The 19,277-nt window shown below is 44.7% G+C and overlaps 1 protein-coding gene across 5 annotated transcripts in view; it reads right to left on the bottom strand.

The window, feature by feature from the left end:
• NLGN4X (neuroligin 4 X-linked) overlaps positions 1–19,277 on the bottom strand; it is a 334,832-nt gene that overhangs the window by 288,528 nt on the left and 27,027 nt on the right. For all 5 annotated transcript variants that reach the window (XM_040460135.1, XM_040460138.1, XM_040460140.1 and 2 more), the window contains exons 2-3: positions 8,236–8,403; positions 3,627–3,714 (exon numbers count right to left, since the gene is read on the bottom strand). The gene's annotated coding sequence lies outside the window, so the exon portion shown is untranslated. The remainder of the gene's footprint in view (positions 1–3,626; positions 3,715–8,235; positions 8,404–19,277) is intronic.

Raw genomic sequence — 19,277 nt, 5'->3', positions numbered from 1 at the left:
AACAAAACAAACCAACGCCAACACCAACACCAACACAAAACCCGTAAATGCCAGAGTGTGTCTGTGTTCCAATAAAACTTTATAAAAACAGGTGACTTCCCAGTGGCCATAGTGGGCTCACCTTATGCCTTCGCGTGTCTCATGGTCATTTACTCAAAAGCTGAGTTTATGTATGTCTTCCAGAGATCAATAAAATAAGCTTACACATAAATAACTTATAAATAGTGTATAATGATCTACTAGATACACTTGCCCCTTTTTTCTACTCTGAAATATATCGCTTTGGCAGAAAAGCAGCATTACATCAGCGGGGAAAAATAGGGAGTATTATATTGGTACAAAACAAACATTACAGGTCCAAAAAAATAGTTGAAAGGAGAAGGATCAAAGAGACCCAAGAACAATTAATATTTACATTATATGTAATATGTATGTAGGTCATATACAACATTACATATATTTGCATTATTATTATATTTATATATATTCTATACCATTACATTTTTAAAAATTTTTTTTAAATAAAAAGAAATTTTAACGTTTATACATTTTTGAGATACAGAGAGACAAAGTGTGAGCTGGGAGGGGCAGAGAGAGAGGGAGACACTGAATCCGAAGCAGGCTCCAGGCTCTGAGCTGTCAGAACAAAGCCTGATGCGGGGCTCAAACCCACGAACTGTGAGATCATGACCTGAGCTGAAGTCGGACGCTTAACCGACTGAACCACCTAGGCGCCCCTTAAACTTTATCATTATATTTAAGTCTGCTTCCCAACTGGTGCACCAAATGAATTTACAGAACTACTCTGCGTCCCTCCGAATCACAAATTGTTTAACAAAACATTCACTGGGATAATGTGTTCGGGACTAAATAGGCTGTAAACAAACCATCTCAACATTGGAATGTATTATTAGTCCCTAGGATTGTCCAGATCATCAGGATGTGTTCAGTATACTCCTAAATTGAGTTCCATAGAATACTGAACTTCCTAATTCCCAGCTCATCTATGAACTATGAAAGTTTCAGTTCCAGGACTGCCCTGAAAGGCATTTTCCTCGGCCAGCAGTTGCCAATTGAAGTAAGTCATCCTGGGAATACAATCGAGGCATTTCTACCATCGGTTCACCAAGACCGTCCCCGACGCCTAGGAAAATCCCCTGCAAAGAGTCTCCCTCCACAGCGTATGAAACCAGAAAATGCTCAGTCAACATTGTATAGAAAATGTGACGAAACTGGCATAGGCTGAAATTGTCAAGGATTAAAGAGGCTTAATGACTTCTCTGTATTTCCTAGACAGCTGGTTTTCTTCATGTACGATCCCAGATTCCTCATAGTGAGAAGCCTGATCATCAGGAACTAGCTACTTAGCAGCAGACCTAGATTAAAGCGCCGATGCCCCGATGCACGTGTCTGTGTGCTTTTCCACCAAAGCCTGCCCCCCTTGTGAACAGCAGTTACTCCAAATTAAGACCTACAGAGCTTTCCGTTCTGAGAATGCCTGAGAAGGAAAATCCCCTGTCGTTAGCTTTTCATCCAGCCACGCCATCCTCCGGAGACAGTGCAGGAAGTTCCAACGTGGGGGATCAACATGCATCAAGGCCACCCCAAACTGTGACCTCAAAGCACGCCCTGGCTCAGAGAGGCAGTTTAGACAGCCTCTTGGACAAACATGTCGATAATACCCGGTGCTTTCAAATGCAGATTGAGGTGAAGTGCATACGGCCAAAAAAATAATAAGTGTTCCTAGACTCAGAAGTCCTCATTCTCCTCTCCTGATTGTGCACTTTATATAATGTTCCCTTTGGGTTTCATTATGGGAGCTGTCACATTATGAGCTGTGACTTGTCTACAGCTCGGAGGCTGATGCTAGACCTATTCCCATTGCTTCTCCCTGGAACCAGGACGGCCTGATTATATTAAACAGAGTGCTTCTTGCACAGCGGCTAACCGAAATGATTACCACCAAGCTGCATCGGGCTCCTGTTCCAAAATCTTTTCGTGTGAGAAGGAAGACAGATAGTTCCGAGACTTCATGCCCTGGTTATAAAGCAATGCTCGCCCAGATTGGAAAAAGGAAATAAAAATGAAAAAGGAATTTACATAATGTGCTGTTAATGATTATTGAGCTATATGCGCTGATGACAAACTGTGTGTGTGTCGAATACCTTTGGTAAAATAACCTATACAAGATAAAAATAGCAATCATTTTCTCATCTATAATCATCTTCCAAATTTGCATGTTCATAACAAAAGGGCGACAGCTTTAGTCTTTACTAATCAGACTTATCTTTGAAAAAAACAAAGTTTGGAAAAAACAAAGTTTCCAAACTTATCTTTGGAAAAAAAAAAAAAAAACCTAGCATTTCTTCATGGCTGGAAATGGGGGAGGAATTTGGAAATCACGTTTGTTGGGAACAAGAATCTCATACAAAACATGACCTTGACAATCGTGTAGAATCCAGGAATCCTACAGAAGTTTATTACCGAAAGAGTAAAGATATGGAAATTATGTGGTCAGCTGTAGAGAGAAGCTTAAAGCCATTTGTGGTCCAAACTGTGGGAAACGTTTGGACGCTGTGGCACTCAAACCGACAAGAAAAATGGTAGATAACGAATATTTGAGCAATATAATCACAAATACTACCTTATCAGGGCTTGAATGGACAGCTGAGCCATGAAAAGACAGAAGCATTTACTCAAAACATATTAAAACACACCCTTTCTCAAAATTAAGTATGGCGGGGGTTGGGGGGTGGTGCAGCAGACAGGTCCAGACTCTGAAGTGTGACGTGATTTACTTAACAAGTTCGACCACAAATCATAACAGTATTCTACCCATTTCCCCTTCCTTGGGATCTGTTCTACTTATGTTCTCCAGATAGAGAGAAAGATCCTGTGGCCTCAGCGGGCCCCCACTGTACATTAGAACCACACGTCTGACATTTTGGATCCCATTCTGCAGGGGCACTGCCGTTCAAGTGCCTCCGTAGCTTGAGATGCTCAGTCTAGCCCACTTGAGAAGCTCACAGTGGGCTTTCAGTGACCAATGGACTTGAGGGTAAATTTTGCATCGGCTTACATGAGGTGAATCAGAAAGTCGAGCCTCTCCTCTGGATACCTAATCTATGAGATACACTCGGCATTGTGGCTCTTTGTATGAATAAGCAATTATTACAAAACTCTAAATTTCCAACGCAGGCCACTGTATGTACTCCAAATAAGCTTGAAATCACTGCTTTGCACTTTGGCTCATTTCGAACAGATTTTAAAAAAGAAAGCTAATCTGGGGCGCCTGGGTGGCGCAGTCGGTTAAGCGTCCGACTTCAGCCAGGTCACGATCTCGCGGTCCGTGAGTTCGAGCCCCGCGTCGGGCTCTGGGCTGATGGCTCGGAGCCTGGAGCCTGTTTCCGATTCTGTGTCTCCCTCTCTTTCTGCCCCTCCCCTGTTCATGCTCTGTCTCTCTCTGTCCCAAAAATAAATAAAAAACGTTGAAAAAAAAATTTAAAAAAGAAAGAAAGCTAATCTTACTACCAAAGTCGTCAGAAACGATTGCTAGATTGGATTCAACCAGGCTGCAAATCAATGACACATGCCAGCAGAGGCCAATGATTATTTTTGATACTTACCATTACGGTGTCCTTCTAAGAAGATGCCTTTAAAAATGCCTCCACGGACATATACTTGACGTCTTTTCCATCTCAACACATTTTTTCCCTATTAAAAACAAGAAGAAGATACATTGGTCCCCTCAGTAACAGAGATGGTGTGCCTGCTTCAAAGCCAACGGGATACTGCTCACACAACCTGTCTTTTGGGTTGTTCCAACAACTAGCGGGTCATGAACTAAGTTCCTTAGTAAGTCAAGCTCCTACTCATGACGGGCATCGACACGGGCGTGGCTAGATACAGATTCCACGTGGAGACACCCTGGTCCTCACAGCCTGGCGATTTACAATCAATGGAGAAAGACTGAGGTTTCCAGGGCCCGGTTCACCTGCATTCGCGTGGGCTCTGTTCCATCTCCACTGACAATGACAGTCCATTCAGTGCGTGTCTATGTGAGACCTAGCTTATTCAAATCAAGACGTTTTCAATCCTTGGAAAATTCAGTTTGGGGGAAGAGTCAATGTTTTAGAAACGGTTTATTTACAGGAATAAAGAGCCCTGCACAGCGTGTTCGTCCCCGACAGCAGCGGGTCAGGATGGGAAGGACCCAACGTGCTCATGGCCACTTGGCTCCACTGTGACAAACCTAGTGTCTATTTGAGCAGTGTTCATCCTGGGAGCAGTCAGCATTATTCTTGTCAACTCAACATGGAATCTTCTCTTTAAAGGGTGACTCTCACACAACAATGCTCCTTCAAATTAACAGCTGAGGTCCAGCTGAGGACCGCAACAAGGGAAGGTAGCTCCTTGTGGGCAGTTTGACAGGACAGTGAGTTGACACGGCCACGGAGGTGCTCACCATTTTCTAGCTCTAGAAAGGGGAGTAGGCGGAAAACGGGAATACATCGTTGGATGCACTTCTCAGGTTACCCCCACGCTGGAAGAATATGAGTACCAAGCAAATGAGGTCTTTGGGTTTCAAAGGAAACAAGCCAGCACGTTATTAAACCGTAGGAAGGCAGGGTCATATTTTAATTATGTTCTGATTACTCATAACAACACATCCAGTTATTAATATGTGTTTCATGAATACTGTTGATTAAAATATATTTGTGAGAATGAATTTGTATGGAACAACAATCATAATTGCATTCATCACAGCTGACCCTGCCATAGCCGTGCGGGGTACTATTATCACCTCTGTTTACAGTTAAGAAACTGAGGGGCGCCTGGGTGGCTCAGTCGGTTGAGCGTGCAACTTTGGCTCAGGTCACAATCTCATAGTCTGTGAGTTCGAGCCTCACGTAAAACTCTGTGCTGACAGCACGGAGCCTGGAGTCGGCTTTGGATTCTGTCTCCCTCTCTCTGCCCCTTCCCCATTTGCACTCTTTCTCTCTCTCAAAAACAGATATTAAAATGTTTTTTAAAGAAGAAGAAACACCGATATTCACATGCAGAGTCACACAGCTCATCAGCTGGGAGGGAGGGCTGAGTCTACCTAGACATCAAAGACCACACACTTTACAATATCAAGCTGCATCGTCAACAAATGAATGAAATAGTAGCCACCCCATATATAGTGGGTCAACATTGCATATCCCGACTGCTGTATATACTGACTCATTTTATTGTCTCAACAAGCATAGAAGGTAAGGAAGGGCATCATCACCATTAGTTGAAAAAGGTGATTTAGAGGAGTATTAGCCAACTAGCCCAGGAGCATGGAGCTGTAAAAGGTAGGGGTGGACTGAAACGAGGCAGTGTGCCTTCTCTATACCTTGCTACACGAGTCAGGTGGGACAATGGACATCTTTTCTCTCCCACGTCCTCACTCCACACTGTGGGAATCTACACCTCCAATGGTTTTCATCGGTGAAAAGGAGGCTATGTGATATCAATACCCAAGATAACCTCATAATGCGTAAGTGACAACACCCAGTAGACGCTCACTGAATACTGGCCATTCTCGCATCGTATCATTAATATTACAACATAGAAATTGGCCTTGTTTGTATTTCACCTGATCACACATCGTATCTAGGCTCACGACTCCAGGCAAGTGTTAAGTACGCAATCACAATGTATATTTATACGTGCTTCTGGCAAGTTCTTCAAACAGTAGTATCACTTATGTCTCATGGGCCATACACATTTTTTCTTCTTTTTAATATTTTTTTAAATATTTATTTATTTTTGAAAGGGAGAGACAGAGCACAAGCAGGGGAGGGGCAGAGAGAGGGAGACAGAATCCGAAGCAGGCTCCAGGCTCTGAGCTGTCAGCACACAGCCCGACGTGGGGCTCGAACTCATGAACCGTGAGATCATGACCTGAGCCGCAGTCAGTTGCTTAACTGACAGAGTCACCCAGGCGCCCCTATCTTTTTTTCTTGTAATGGGGTAGAGAAAAATATTCCTTAATTATTATTTTAAGGTTGAGTTTTGTTTCTGGGTTTGCTTTATGTTGTCGGTGTGTTTTTTAAGGTATACAAGTGAGATGGAATGATTAATCACATTGGCATGTGTCTTATTTATTGTAAAATCCGACATTACGCTAATCTGAGAGCACAAAATCCACATTCTCAGCATCTAGTGCTTCCTGTGTGGTCATGTCCCTGATGCCATATGACTGGAAAGAATTCTGTTCATGCATGCTCACTCTGCCTAAGAGGACTGTACAGGAAAAATGTCTCCCCTCCCTCTCATTGTCCCCCGTCCCTCTCTTACTGGGACCTACCCTCCATCCTGAGTGCAGACTGCAGTACCTTTCCTGCTTTGCAAGGTGAAATACATCCCAAATATCTTTAAGTTTCTTCTTCGAGGATAACCTGTGATGTGTGAACCCACAATGTGACACACTCCCAGATTGGTTTCTGTAAAGAAACGCCCAAATCCTGATGATGAGCCCGAGAGACAGGCAGGGCCCTTTATTATACCCATATGGCAGGGCACCTGGGTGGCTCAGTCGGTTGAGCGTTCGACTTCGGCTCAGGTCACGATCTTGTGGTTTGTGGGTTCGAGCCCCGTGTCGGGCTCTGTGCTGACAGTGTGGAGCCTGCTTGGGATTCCCTCTCTCCCTCGCCTTCTGCCCCTCCCCCACTCACATTCTCTCTGGATCTCTCTCTTTCAAAATAAACTTAAAAAACATATAGTCAGGTGCCTTATAGCATATATCAAAGGTTAAAGAATATATTCTCTAGATTAAAATACTTCTTATTTAAGATTAAAATATTTTTTAACATTTATTTATTATTTATTTATTATTATTGTTATATTATATTATATTTATTATATTATATTATTTATAATTATTATTATTTATAATTATGTATTTATTTATTATTGACAGAGAGAGACAGAGCATGAGCATGGGAGGGAGACACATGAGAGAGGGAGACACAGAATCCGAAGCAGGCTCCAGGCTCCAAGCTGTCAGCACAGAGCCCGAGGCAGGGCTCGAAATCACAAACCGTGAGAACATGACCTGAGCCGAAGTCAGATGCTTAACCAACTGAGCCACCCAAGCGCCCCTATAATCTAGGTTTTGACACAAAAAGTATACCCTACTATATACTTATCATTTGTAAAGACTTACAGTGTACTTAATATGTATTCATTGATATAGAAAAGAATCTTTTGGGGGCACCTGGATGGCTCAGTTGGTTAAACATCCCACTCTTGGGGTGCCTGGGTGGCTCAGTTAGTTAGGCATCCGACTTCAGCTCAGGTCATCATCTCACAGTTTATGAGTTTGAACCCTATGTCGGGCTCTGTGCTGACAGCTCAGAGCCTGGAGCCCGCTTCAGATTCTGTGTCTCCCTCTCTCTCTGCCCCTCCCCTACTTGCACTCTGTCTCTCTCTCTCTCTCAAAAATAAATAAATATTTTTAAAAAATGGAATCTTTTGTTTTAAGTTTTTTTTTTAGTAATCTCTACACCCAACATGGGGTGTGAACCCACAACCCCAAGATCAAGAACCGCATATTCTTCCAACTGAGCCAGCCGGGTGCCCCTAGAGAAGAAACTTTTAATCATAATATATGGCCTGTGATGACAGTTTCCAAATAGTCAAGGTGAATTAAAAAGAGGAGGCACTCATTTGCAGCAATGTAGGTGGAACTGGAGGGGATTATGCTGAGTGAGATAAGTCAGTCAGAGAAAGACGGATATCATATGTTTTCACTCATGTGGAACTTGAGAAACTTAACCGAAGAGGGGAGGGGGGGGGAAAACAGTTTCAAACAGAGAGGAAGACAAACCATAAGAGATTCTGAAATACAGAGAACAAACTGAGGGCTGATGGGGGTTGCGGAGGAAAGGGGAAGATTGAGGACGGCACCTGTTGGGATGAACACTGGGTGTTGTATGTAAGCGATGAATCACAAGAATCTACCCCAACCAAGAGCACACAGGAGGCACTAACTAAAGCAATATTTATGAGTTGTTAATATATTAGCAATATTGTAGTTTGTTAACACATATATATAATATGCAATTCAATATAATTTATAATATGTAAATAATTTAATATAATTTGTACTATGTAAATGTATCATTTCCTATTCATAAAATTATTGTATCCTGTTGACAGAATCTTAGCATACAGAGAGTACATCAGTCAAAGCATACAGACCTTCTGAGGAATATCAGGTCCGGACAGAAGAAGGATTCATTCCACACTAGGATAATGTTTCAAGGAGGCCTCTCCATGTACTTTCATCTTCACAACTGAAGATTTGGGGGTTCAGGAAGATCTTCAAAGCCATTCCAATTCACCCCGCGTAGTAGGTCAAAAAAATACCTAGAAAATAAGATAGAAAGATATAAACATCTTCATAAAAGCTGGCATTCATATACGTTTGACATTCCAAGAGGGTACTGATGGGATTTTATTCCCTCGTACCTAAATAACTTGCAATAAATATTGTCTAGAGATCCTGTCATTTCACTCCACAAGTGTTTTTTGGGTGCAGACCACGAATGAGACAGGAAGTCAGAAAAGGAATTCCAAAGACGCACGGGACGGCCCCTGTCCTCAATGAGCCTGACTTCTCACGAAGGAGGGGGCATACTCAGAGCAAGGACTCATAAATAACTGCACGACCTCACGGACCGGCAATTAAGGAATAGAAACTGGCAGGTTCAGCGGAGATGACAGCTGTAAGAAAATCTTAGGAGCTGGCACAGTAGAGGACCTTGACAGAGGAGGGCGACGACGGCCATATTTGTCAGAGTCCAGCCCATGGGAAGGAGGAGGAAGAAGGTGCTCCACTGACTGAGCCATCCAGGCGCCCCTAAATTTGTTTTCAATCCTACGCTTATTCATCCAAAATTAAGTAATTTTGTTTTGAGTTGCCGTGACCTGCTGAATTTCTGAAAGAACAATGAGGGTTTTCATTTCTTGGGTAGCTATGGAAAAAAAAAAAAAAAGGGATGCTCCCATAAGAAGAAAATGTCTGTTTAGGTATCAGGGGGGCATCCTGGATATTTCTAGATGTGTACCTAAATGTTCAAATTAATGTAAGTGACCTCATTTATCTCCCCCAAATTTTACCTCCCATCCCTCAAACAGAACAATCTTCCAAATTATATCCAGTTTTGTAAAGATGCATATTTAATAAAACATCTGTTTCTGGTTTGGATTGGCTCCCGGTTTTATACAATGTTCAGATTGTTTAATTTTTAGCGTTCTGAAAGCCGAGTAAAAAACAACGAAGAGGAAAACTTCTCTTCAGAATTTAAAAAATAACTTAAAATACATATAATCAATTTTACCCAATTCGACTTTTGCTGAGTCAACCCGCAATTCCGATGAACTCTCAAGGAATTCGTTTCTTGCCCACATTGCTAATTTGGACCCAAACCTTTACAACAAAATTTAAAAAGTCCTCGACTCCTCTATCCTGCAAGCAGAAGAGACTTCTGAGCCCGGTGGATTTATAGCTTTCCTGTAAGACATTAAATGATTAAGCTCCAAAATCCTTTAGATTCCGAAAATTTATTGCTCTTAATTTTCCAGGCATGGACTGGAATGGGAAACCTGAAGCCTTTCTCTGACACCGTCTTTAAAAAAATACAGAAATGCAATTCCGAAAAGTCGAAGGACATGCATACTGGCAAAAAAAAAAAAATTTTTTTTTTGAGATAAAAAGACATCTAGAAATAAATCACAGAAGTGTGTGGCATAAACCACACATTTTCAGTAAATCATGCTACTTTACAAGCTCAATAATCGAGGTAGAACCGTTTTCCCCTTCGGTGGGAGACTAACTTCCATCTACAACAAATAGGTTAAATGATCAAAGATGTTTTTGGGGCACATGGGGGAGCTCAGTCGCCTCACTGTCCAATTCTTTATTTGGACTCAGGTCATGATCTCACAGTTCATGGGTTCAAGCCCCACATCGGACTCTATGCTGACACCGCAGAGCCTGCTTGGGATCCTCTCTCTCCCTCTCTCTGCCCCTCCCCTGCTCACTCTTTATCTCTGTCTCTCAAAACAAATTAAAATAAACTCTAAGAAAAAAAAAACATGTTCAGGGTGCCTGGGTAGCTCAGTCAGTTAAGTATCTGATTTGAGCTCAGGTCATGATCTCACAGTTCATGGGTTCCAGCCCTGCGTCGGGCTCTGTGCTGATGGCTCAGAGCCTGGAGCCTGCTTTGGATTCTGTGTCTCCCTCTCTCTCTGCCCCTCCCCCACTTGCGATCTGTCTCCCTCTCTCTATCTCACTCAAAAATAAATAAACATTTTAAAAAAATGTTTTTTACAGAAAAAATGTTCTCTCATACTGTCTCTGGTTTGACTCCATGCTGTCTAAGAACCCATGATGGCTGGCTTGTTAATGCTTGTCTTCGAAGTGCAAACTTTGACTTTTGTCATCCACTCAGTGCATATCCACAGAGTGTCTACTCATCTCTTCAACAAACACCCAATGAGGGTCTCATCTGAGTGGGACTCACCAAAAGACACACGTTTAAGGGAAGACAGGAACACTTTAAGCACACCTTAGTGGGCAAAAAATAAAAATGCCTTCCAATTTGAGGAAGCACCAAGAAGGAAGGAAGCATGGGCTAAATATGAAGACACTAGAGCATGTGACCCACTTTAAGTGGGAAGAGGGAAGGGTGTTGCAGGCAGGGGAAGCATAGAGGCAATGTCCTAATTTGGTCCGCACTTAGTTGGATCACAGAATCAAGAGCCAACTGGTATACCAGCAGGGTGGCAATCAGAGAAGGCTATGCCATGGAGCTGGGGAGGTGGGCAGGAGGCTCACTGCGTAAAGCCAAATAGGTCAGTAAAAGGAATTTGGGGCTTATTCTAAGTAACACAAAGCCATCCTTTGTAAGACATTCTAGACGCAGAAGGAGGAACGAAAGGTCAATCATAAGTGATACGAAGAGCCTGCCTTATGCATCTGTATTTCAAGGTACGTCACGTGCTTCAGTAACTTCTTCATCTCGCAGACACCTCTAGATGCAGGCGCTCTCCACATTACTCTCTTACAGATGAGAAAACTGGAACGTGAACAGGTCAGCCCCACACAGCCAGGAAGCATTAGGTGACCTGGCTCCTCTGGGAGAAATTGAGTACCAGAAACGAGTGTGTGTAATGCACGCCAAAGTCAGAGAAGAAAGCGAGCAGAGAGAATCCTAGCCTCATGTGATGGATAAAGTATGGATATGTGTGACATACTAGGTAAAAAAAATGCATTGGGCTCTGCCTCTGGCTCCTGGCACAGAACTCCTAAAACCCCTGCGATTCCTAGATCACTAAGAGCATCCTTGTTGTAACATTTGATCTACGACTCTGATTCCTCATACCGAGCTCCTAATTAGCTTGGAACTTCTTAGGCAGTAGGAGTGTCTTTTGTTCCAATGAGGCAACACTTGGTGGGCTCCAACATAGCTTCTAAATGAGAGCTGGTCGGCAGGAAAACCAAGTCATGGTTGGAAGCTTGGAATGTTCAGCCCCCCTCCATGCTCTGGGAAGAGGAAGGGGCTGGAGACTGAGTTAAAGATTGGTCATACGTACATGAAGAAGCCTCCGTAAAATCTGAAAAGTACACAGTTCAGGGAGCTTCTGGGTGGGTGCGTCCATCCACGGCTGGGAGTGTGGTGCATCCCAACTCCATGAGGACACAGCTCCTGCTTCAGGACCCTCACAGACCTCATCCTATGTTATCTCTTCATCTGGCTGTTCCTCTGTATCCTTTATCATCTCCTTTATTATAAAATAAACTGGAAGACATTAAAGAAATGTTTCTCCAAATTCTGTGAGCTGTTCTAGTAAATGATACAATCCAAGGAGGGGATTTTGGGAACCTCTGATCCGTAGCCAAGCTGGAAGAAAGTTGTGGGTAACCTAGGGACCTATTGCTTACAATTGACATCTGCAGTGGAGACAAGTCTTATGGGACTGAGCCCTTAACCTGTGGGGTCTGTGCTGACTCCAGTTTGGGTCAAATTGAACTGAATTGTAGGACACATCCTGCAGGTGTCACAGACAATGGCTCAGTGCTTGGGGGGGGGGGGGACCATATACCTGGAGACAGGAAGTATTGAGTGTGTGAGTAAAGGGGAAACACAGGAGTGGTTTCCCCAACCGGTGTGGTAGAGGGGAATACACAAGTACCCCAGGTTGAAGGAGAACATGAGAATGACAGCAAGAAAGCAAGGAACAGGTGCAGTGAATCCCTGCGATTATCAGCCTGGATGGAACATGACATACCAGGGAGGAGAGGCCACGAAGTGGACATGGCCGGGACAGGGAATGGACAAAAACGTGGGCTTGAGCACAGTTTCCGGACTGGACAGTCCTCTGATGCCACCTATTATTTAGGAAGGTGGAGCAGGAAGACAAAATAGATGGGAGAGTGTGAACAGCCATAGGACATTAGTAAAATAGCGAAACTAAAGAGAGAACATGGCTGTGGACAGTGGAGACGTACCCCAGCCAAGGAGGTAAGGAGACTCGGAAAGTGTATTACACCAGGCAGACCAGAGAGACGGGATGCAAAGTGCAGGATGAGGGACTGAGTCCGGGAAAACAAAAAGGCAGGGAACAGAGCAAGCTTGGCAAGAAAGACGACCGGCTGAATTTGGACACACCGAACTCGGCTTTTGGCAGTATGCACAAAGTCGTCCTCAAAAGAGACGACCGTGAGAGCGAGATGGAGCCTGAGAGTGACGTCAGAGCAGAGAATAGAAACCCAGGGGTGTCCCAGGTGGAAACTATGGTTGAATCACGAACAGATGCAAAGCTACGTGGGACAGCCTGGAGCAGCAGTAGTAGCTGAAGAAGCAGGATGAGAAAATGCAGAAAATGCAGAGAAGATACCGCAAAGTTCGCTAAAGGCACAGGAAGGCAGTAGAGGGGAGCCAAGGGGACAGCGTTTAGAAACTGGGACAATGAACACGTCAGAGTCTACGGAGAAAGTCCCGGGAGGACGCTGGCTCTGTTGAAGACTCACCCCCGCGGTGGCCACCTGGGCAAAGCCACGGAGTCCAGGTGCGCGGTCAGAAAAGACGGCAGAAGAGACGCGAGAGGAAACAGAGCCACGGGTCTTAGGAAGAGCTCTTCTTCTCAAGGTACGATGTGTCAGGACATCAAGTAGGTACTGTGGAAAGATGAGAATGGTGGAGAAGGTCTTGATGGTGCCTATGGCGGACCGGTTTTCAGAAAGAAAAACACTACGTTCCAGACACTGTGGAGGCCAGAAAAGTCCATTTTTAAGTCCATCCATTACCTTATAAGCACCATCAAAGAGCCTGTTCTCTGCCAGTCTCACAGATCTGTGCACTTTCTGGCAAGACTGACCCGTCCCAAGTTCAGGAAGCCTCTCCCTTCCCCTGAATTAAAGGACCTGAAACACAACCCCAGCGTCTCATAGCTACTCCGTGGCTTTGTTGTCTCTGCAATCGGTAGCCATCCCACGCCATGGTTTCATTTTCCCAGTGTCAACCCCCCCCACCCCGGATCTCCATTTCCTCTACTACCTCATTCCCTCAACCTCCATCTCGGCCGCTACCTGCCCCCATCATATCCGCCCCCTTAAAACTGACATTCCGTAAACGATTCACTTCGGCAAAAACAACAGCAGAGCTCCTCCAACAGCTGACAGAGTAACATCGATCGGCTTTCCCATTGAGTTCCACCACCTGGAGTGCTCTCCTTTCAATTTCTTTTTTTTTTTTTTAATTTTGAATGTTTATTCATTTTTGATACAAAGAGAGATAGAGGGTGAGCGGGGAGGGGCAGAGAGAGAGGGAGACACAGAAGCCGAAGCAGGCTCCGGGCTCTGAGCCATCGGCACAGAGTCTGACGCGGGGCTCGAACTCATGGACCGTGAGATCATGATCTGAGCCGAATTCGGATGCTTAACCGACGGAGCCACCCAGGCGCCCGTGATTTCAACGCAGTCGTCCGATACAACCCCTTGCACTGGAAATGACACTCAACCCACTCATTCAAGTGCATCTGTCAACTGGCACACGATGTCACATGCATGTTATCATTTGAGAAGTGCCTTTATCCAACACTTCTGGCACACACACGTTTACTCTCTCTCTCTTTTACTCTTCAGACAAAACCCCAATGATCCTGAGACACAGATCAGAAGCAACCTCTTTGGTAAAAGTTTCTTGCACAATCTAGCTCCCAAGATAGCCGTCAATGGTCCCTGCCTCCCTGTCCGAATGCCGTCTCGCTGTCCCCATGCACGTGGTGCCAGGTTTCAACGGTGTGCACGCAGACCTGATAATGAGCCACCTCCAAGATCAAGGTAGAAAAGACAACGGCTTTCATCTTAGGGTCCCTCCCTCTCATTGGCTCTCGCTCCTCCCCAACTCGAGAAAGCCAGCCGCCAAGTTTGTGTGACTAGCCCTAGGGAGTGGCCTGTGTGGCAAAGAACAAAGCCACCTGCTGACAAACACACGAGTGAGATTCTCCAATGCCTTCGTGAAACTTGCAGCCCAGCCTCCAAATGAAGCGCAGTATGCCAAGACCGTGAGCCAGAACCACCGAGCTGTGTGGCTCCTGAACGCCTGACCTTCCAGAAAATCTAGGCGGTAATAAACAGTTGCAGTTTTCAGCTGTGTTTAAGGTAATGTAGACAAATGACAACCTGTCCCAACTGGTACACATGCCACGTAAGATTCTAGTGGAATGTAAGATCCCAAATTCCTAAGGTCTGGGTTTTCATCCTCTTTTGGGGATGTTTGATGGGCATGCCTTGTAGAATACGTACTCCACTGATCATGTTGTCTTCTCCACTGGGATGGTGATCTCACCAGGATCAGGAATTGAATCCTATCTATGTTTCTATGTCTTGCATTATCTAGCCTGTGGACTTGTGCATTCATGGTTATCGAATGGATGGATGGATGGATGGATGGATGAGTGAATGAATGAATGAACGAATGAAGCTCCATTCCTGGTTTCTCAGTCTCTGAAGGGAAAATAGCCGCACCCAGCCTGGAGTTACAAGACCTTCGTTTGAGAGAGAATGTGCCCTTGCATTCCTCACGTGAGAAACCACTGGCTGCCTTCAAGTGTTTTCAAGTATGAGCCAAGCATTTGGAAGCGTAGGGGAATAACAATGAGTTTTTATGGTGGTTATTATTCACCTTTACATCCTGCACAGTCCATAGCACATGGTAAATGCCCAATGAATACACATGAGATTGACCTCACCAGGAGCCCGAACACAAAGGCAACGCGGAAATCAGTGCAGCGAGATTCACTGTCAGAAGCAAACCACCAGACCCACACCTTCCACACATGCCACCTTCCACACAGGAGAAACCAAAACCAGGACGGGAGAGTCAAAAACTAAAGAGGCTGTTCGTGGCCAAAGAACCTGAAAAAGACTCGAATGCTGTGGTTTTCAGAGTGTGACCCCCTACAGGAGGAGCAGCAAGTTCATGTGGGTTCCATCTTGGATCTACTGGCTCAGAACCTCTCCTGGGTGGGACACTGCCTTGCAGGGGACGCTGGTACAGAGGTTTGGGAAACAATGTCCCTCCTTCACAGCCCAGGGTTTAGAGCACACGTCAGGCTCCAAAATCGGTCTCTCCCCTACTATTTCCTCAGGTTGTTTCAACCCGCTCTCAACTGGGAGGTTGCATTTCCTTTGGAAGACCTCTCATGAAGCCAACCCTAAGGGAGCATCCCCTATCAGGAACCCCCGTGTCATGTCCTCCTAGCCCCATAGCATCAACTGAGCCACTTCTTATTAAAGGGATGATGCTGCATACACTTCATCATCACCTGACATGTGTGTCTCTAGCCGCCACCAGACCACACAGTCCGTGAGTGAGCTGCCAGGTGTTCCTTCCCCAAGGCAAGTCCAACACATCGTCATTCCTCGATGAGTGAAACATATGGTAATGGTTCAAAAGGTTCTGACAATCACACCAATTGAGAGATTAAAGAACTCCCCTTTCTGCTTCATAAATGTAGAGAATACTTTCCCCAAGGGAAAAAAAAAGGCACGAACTAGACTGGGGGTCACCTCCTCCATAGAAGCACGGAAAACACACAAGGCTGCTCTTCGGCCCAAGTGTTTATATGCCATGACCGGAAGCTGAAAAGATGCTGGAGAAAACCCATGTTGGAGTCGATATGTCCTAGCAGTCAGACACAGTGGCAAGACAGAGGCAGAGACAGAATGTGACCAATCATACCCACGTCCCAAGTTTTATTTTGGTGCCATTTAGACTTTCTACCCTAAGTGCTGCACTGTGCTTTTTATGATCTAGCCAGATTTTGGATCATCTAGACATTGTTCAGTGTGTCAATACCTCTGGGTTTGCTCCAAATTTCACAATTTCTACTTGCCCACCCCCTCGCCCCACTTGGATCTGCCATTTAACCAGGTCACAATGAAGTTTATTCGGAAAATACACGGAGCGTGTGTATCACTAATCACGGTTTAAAATGAGCAGTATTCAAGTCAAGAGTCTTAATTACAATGATCATGGCTCTGGAATCAGGCAGAATTAGTTGGAAAGGACCTGGGGATCGGTCCAACCCACTCATTTTACAGTTGAGGAGTATGAAGGCCCACTGCTTGCCTCCAAAGGGCTGTAATTAAGTAGGGGACCGTCACCCCTTCCCAGAATGCGTGGGGGCTGTGACAGGATGTGGTGCCATCTCTAAAAAGCTGATGACACAGAGCTGACCGTGGAGGACAAATGTCCTCCCCACCACTGCCAGAATGTGTCAGAGAAGCAGGGAGAGACTGGGCCAGGGGTCTGCCCTTCATCAGGCTCTACCCCAGATGGCTGTTTCCCGTAGGGTGGGACAGCCCCGAATCTTGGCGGGATTCCTAGCACTGCAGTGACAAAGTACGACAAGTCTACTGGTTTAATTTATTCTCTCATCAAGGTTCTGGAGGCCAAAATTCCAGAATCAAGATGTTAGCAGGACCACGCTGCTCTGAAGGATCCAAAGGAAGAGGGTCCTGCCTCTTCCAAGTTCAGGTGGCTGCTGGCAATAGTTGGGGTTCCCTTGGCTTGTGGATGCCTTGCTCCAGTCTCTGCCCCCCACCGTCCCATGGCTGTGTGCTCCCCGTGGGTCTGTCTGAATCTTCACTTTGTTTTCTCACTGTGTGCCTGTGTTGCACACAGCGTGTTCCCCTCTGAGATGGACAGGTGTCATACTGGATCAAGACCAGTATGATCAGGATGTCACTGATCTCCTCTTTATTTAAAACAAATTTCTTTCAACGTTTATTCATTTTTGAGAGAGAGAGAGAGAGAGAGAGAGAGAGAGAGAGAGAGACAGAGTGCGAATGGGGGAGGGGCAGAGAGAGAGGGAGACACAGAATCCGAAGCAGGCTCCAGGCTCTGAGCTGTCAGCACAGAGCCCAATGTGGGGATCAAACCCATGAACCGTGGGATTCTAGTGCAATGTAAGACTCCAAATTCCTAAGGTCTGTGTTTCCATCCTCTTTTGGGAATGTTTGATGGGCACGCCTTGTAGAATACGTACTCCACTGACCTGAGCCAAAGTTGGACACTTAACCGACTGAGCCACCCAGGGGCCCTGTGACTGATCTCCTCTTAACTACATCTGCAAAGAACTTTGTTCCAAATAAGGTCACCTTGGGAGGTGCTGCGTGTTAGGACCTCACTGTATCATTTTGGGAGACACAATTCAATCCACAACGTTTGGTTTATTTGTAAAATGATGCGGTTGGATTCAGGGTGCTTTTCCTTGAATTTCTAGTGTTAAATATGGAGCAAACAGAAGGAGAAAACTGCTCTCTGTCTCTCAGACACACACACACACGCGCGCACACACACACACACACCCACCCCACACTGGAACCAAATTGTAGGTGGGAGTAATTTGTCTCCAGACATCAAATTCTGCAAAGTAAATGGACTTTCCCTCTTCTCTTGTATTTTCTCGGAGCCTCGTTTATTTGCTTCTTTCCTCGTGGAACCAAAAACTTACTGTAAAACTGCGGCATTAGTTAGTTTGAATATTTCACTCGTGGCATCAGCCTTTCACAAATATAACCCAAGTTTTAAACATGGAGACAAGGAAAAAGGTAGACATTTAGGAACTATGCCATGAAGGCAATGAAATACTTATCGTAGCAAACGTAAATGCTGAAATATGTACCAAAAAAGACCGGCGCGTACCCCCACATCCCAACGTTACAGAATTAAACTGTTAAGAACCAGCTGTGTATCATTCAGACTTTTAGAAACTAGGTATGTGGACTTGAAATGAAATGTAGCAACACACTGCTGTTTTATTACTATCCGAATAAAAGCAACTGGCTTTACCGAATCTTTTTATCATGAGAATGTAAAAGGCGGCTATGTCTTATAGAAATTTAAAACGATCACACAAGATAACCCATGATGAAGACACTTATGACAAATCTTACGTCTGCAATCTCCCGGGTTGGTGACACGAATTGTGAATCTCTGAGGCTGATAACGACCTCTCTTCAACACACATTTTTCCACACAAATTCATCTCGTATTCACTCACACGTTATTAAAACTTCTTATTTTGTTGGAGAATCTAATTTTAACCAATCAATGTAACGGCTCAGAAAATACAATACCATCTTCCATGGGTCTCAGATTTAATTTTCTGCACAGCACATTTGTGTGTGTGTGTTTTCCACGGATGTGAGTTGTAAACGAGTGAGGGCACTCGCCCGTTCGTGTGAATCCACGGCACAGTATACCGTCTAAACCACCTAAAGCGTTTCCATTTGCAAGATGGCTCTGCCCAGTGTTAGATAAGCTAGCTGCATTTTGTTCTGTCCTCTGTTCTCAAAGATGCCTATCAAGGATTTTCTTTATTCTTTTTATTTTCTCCAAAACTCTCACTTACAAACATCAGTTCTGTGTTCCTTTTCGATCAAGTGCTTTATCATGGCTATCCCCAAACATCAACCTAATTCTCATTACCACGGATACAACTCATACAGTCTATTCTTGTTACGAAAAAGCTTCAAGGAACACATGGATATGGCCTCTCATTGTCCTGTTTGTCCCCATTTTTCTGGTCACGCCCAGCACACCTAAAAGGCCACCAAAACCCCAAAGAGAATGAAATCCCCTGTGTAAAATCTGGCATGGGCACACCTCATTTTGTGATACAGGTTCTTAAATGGGAGGGATTTTAACCCCCAGGGGACATCTGGC

Source organism: Herpailurus yagouaroundi, unplaced genomic scaffold, assembly GCF_014898765.1.
Source record: "Herpailurus yagouaroundi ecotype Mexico unplaced genomic scaffold, PumYag 248, whole genome shotgun sequence".
Taxonomy (NCBI): Eukaryota; Metazoa; Chordata; class Mammalia; order Carnivora; family Felidae; genus Herpailurus; species Herpailurus yagouaroundi.
Note: the sequence above shows the minus strand (reverse complement) of the source record. Positions and strands in the feature narration are given on the sequence as shown.